Source organism: Rhipicephalus microplus, chromosome 3, assembly GCF_043290135.1.
Source record: "Rhipicephalus microplus isolate Deutch F79 chromosome 3, USDA_Rmic, whole genome shotgun sequence".
Classification (NCBI taxonomy): Eukaryota; Metazoa; Arthropoda; class Arachnida; order Ixodida; family Ixodidae; genus Rhipicephalus; species Rhipicephalus microplus.
In genome coordinates this window covers 102,438,479-102,441,960 of record NC_134702.1, presented here as the reverse complement: position 1 = coordinate 102,441,960, position 3,482 = coordinate 102,438,479, and the positions used below count along the sequence as shown (strand labels likewise).

Sequence of the window (3,482 nt, the reverse complement as noted above, 5' to 3'; positions counted from 1 at the left end):
ACCAATGTCTCTAAATCAAACGAGAGCTGGGCTATGCTAACTGTTACCGATGCCACATACCGGTAAAACTTTCGCAGAGTCAATTAAAACGACCTATACAGCGATGGCGGAAGCAGTGGCAATTGCGCCAGTTATTCGAATTAAAGAGGCAGAGATTACCTCTGTATTAACCTAATATGGTTTTCAAGAAGTCTGCAGACTGTTTGTCCCTGGTGGACTTTCGAATGTCACCTTGAGAATACTACGTGACATGCTGATGCAGCACCATGCCAGAATCTGGAGACCAGGCCGCAAGGGTATCTCAGGTAATAAGCTGGCGGACAGTTTCACTCGTTATTTGAGCAACTGAGCGAAAAAGAGCATCTATAATCAGTACGAACCTTACATTGCAAGCGATATATTCTACCATTAACAAAGGACAAGAGAGCGGTATATACCACCGCGCAAATAACTTAAAATTTACGAAGCTCTCCAGCTTACACCAATTCCGGTCAACACATAACAATATTTGGAAATGTTGCATCACGTAAGTCCCAATACATATTCAAACCAATGTACGTAGTTCGAGTGGACACCGACATTGCAACACGTCAAATAGGAATGCCCGAGCAAGCCTGTGGATGTACAGTAGCCTCTGATACATGGAGCCCTAGGGGGCTGTCCTCCCTCTACCTGACATGAAGACCCCAAGGGGTCTCTGGGGTCAAGCCGGATGAGAGGTCCTGGAACAGAGAAATTAAGCTTGACATTTCTCTTTCTCTTCTGTTTTACCCATTATGTTTTAAAATAAATGTCTCATCAGCAAGAGCCTGGCAGCAGCGTCAGCACAGCAGGCTCTTTTAGCGTTCCCTTTAACAAAAACATTGAAGTGCTCTGATAGTTTGTTTGAATAATATCAGTGTTCTTTCCTCTGTTACAGCAACGCACACTGCTAATTGCACAGATGCAAGTGGCGCGTCGCGTCCTGATGGAGGGGCTTGCTTGGTATGTGTCTAAAGTTGGCTTTTCTAACGTAGCGTAATCGTCTCCATTCATAATCATAATCATGTTACAATCACCGTGACGCGCCTCTCACACAGCTCACGATGAAAGCTCGAGTGGCGAGTCGGGATAGAAGGAGCTCATACACCTGGCAGTCTGGCCGCCGACAGCCGCGGCCGCTCCGTTTAGCTTCTCAATAAAGTGGAGAGATCGATACGGCCATGTCTGCCGCCTTCACGACTTTGTCGCTTCCCTCACTACAGACTTATGGTGCTATGGTTACACAGCTTGCAGTGTTGATGGCAAGCTTTTACCCTTTCTTTTTCTAATGACGATAGTCTTACCTGGGATACCCGACGAGGGCTTTCGAACGAAAATAGCTTCCGATGAACCACCACTCTCATGGGGCTTTCATTACAACATTAGTACGCGATGCACTGCAGAAATCACGGTCATAGTAGAAGCAGTTACCACGCCCAACTCAAATGCCCGTAATTTACTGATACGCACAGATAGCCAAGCAGCCTGTCGAGCCCTCGCGACAGGTGATATTTCAGACGCGCAGCACAGCAAACTTACGATGCTCTTAGTTGACCATTATTCGTTACGTGTTCGTGCACACGTACACAACGCATACCTGGTCACTCGGGGATCAGAAGGAATGAAGTGGCACACGCCATTTTTTGTGTAAATCTCCCAGGCCCTCCTCTCGGGTTACCGGATTCAGTTAGGCGCACCGAATTACTTGCTTTGGCACGTTTAGATTGACGTGAACAATTAGATAAGATGCGCAACAATCGCAGGATTTATCCCGATCCTCCTCACTTCATGACGAGACGTGAGGCAGCCCTGATAAGGCGTGCCCAAACTCACTCTTTAATGACATTACACATCCAGCACTACATACAAGGCAAGGATGGGTCCCCTGCTTGCATGGCCTGCGATGGCTTCCCGGATAACACTCACGTTCAGTGGGACTGTCCGGGTGGTCGCACAGCCATGGGAGAGAGCCTCAAGCGCATCCCTATAAACCTTAGACCTGTGACCTGTGAACAAGCATTGCATTCATTATACGTGTATATTGCATATCTGTAAACTTTCACGGCTTCACGTGTCTGTCTGCTTGACCTGCATCGGCCGGACGTGGTGGTACCTAGACAAGGGCTACCCTCACGCCCCCTTCACAGACATTTCAGACGTGCATGTTCGGGCTGCTTCCAAAAGATAATGCCGCCATAGGTTTTTTTTTGTCGCTTCGTTAATGCATTGCATGGAAAAAGGCCCAGAATTGCATTCTAGATTTTATAATGTACTCGATCTAGCAAAAAATCTGAGTGTGGTCATCACTTCGTTGAATCTAACTTTAGTTAGGGTTAATTATATTATGTTCTGGAAGTAGATAGGCCAACGTTAAGTTCTACTGAAGACCGAGCACAAATCACGTCCATGCAAGCATCGTATTGCGCTAGCATGCGATGTCTGCGATAAAACTCAGGAAGTGGAACCGCAAGACTGACGCGTGGTGACGGTCCAAGCTACAAGTAAGGAGGTGCAAAAATAAAAGGGAAAGAATTTCTTTTGAAAAAAATTTTCATCTCCCGCTAAAGGAAACCTTGTGTAAATGCGAAGCAGTGTGCTAACGCTTACGCCGGCGTTGACGCTGGCACTCATTGCGGTGTTCCGCAGGGGAGAAACCGGGGGGGGGGGGGGGGGCAAGGCACGCAGTGAAGGACCTGCTCTTCCTACTGGAACAAGCCAATCGCTGCTAATGGGCAATATTATAAAGTAGGAGATTTCGATTGGAAACAAATACCCGCAGTCTGCTTTTAGTTGGCGCGCACGACATGAGCCTCAAGCTCCTATGCGGAGATGGTTAGGGAGCAACGTATTGTAAATTTGAAATCGCAAGCTCATTTTACTATTAGGATTAGGTAAGGTCTTTTTAAGACGTTAATTATAAGATACCCACGTGGTTGCAAATCGGCTAAAACAGTATATGTATTTTTTTTTCAGGCATCTATTCTTGCGCAACGCGAAACATATTTTTATTGTGGAGTTGGGATATGCCAACACGGAAAGTGTATTTTGAAGAAAGTTGCGATGTGCGCAACCAGCTAAGCTTTGCCTAATAAAAAATGTCTTGTGGGAACGCAATAAAAGGCTGCAGTGAGATGCATTTTATAGCACGTTATGTCTACCATCTCGTTTATGCTTAACCTTCTTGGTATATATTTTGGCTTACGTACTTTGACAATTCATATGTGCGTTGTTTGACGTTACGTCTGAATCTGTCTTGAATTAAATGTGATCAATCAAAGTTATGTATTCTAAATTTCTGATTTTCCTAAGAACCAACTGAACTTAAGGCACACGGGGAAAAATCATGAGGCGGCGTTCAGCAACACGACCGAAGCTATAAGCAGCAGTCCAGTGCCAAAAATTTATCGTAACATGAACAGCACCTCCGTTGCAGGCAAAAGTATAGCAGCGAATATACAAAT

General features: G+C 45.7%; 1 long non-coding RNA gene across 1 annotated transcript; it reads left to right on the top strand.

The window, feature by feature from the left end:
• Positions 1 to 919: 919 nt before the first annotated feature.
• LOC142803854 (uncharacterized) lies at positions 920 to 3,167 on the top strand. Its single transcript, XR_012894330.1, has 2 exons — positions 920 to 984; positions 2,995 to 3,167. It is a non-coding gene; the product is annotated as an uncharacterized LOC142803854 (long non-coding RNA).
• Positions 3,168 to 3,482: the final 315 nt, after the last annotated feature.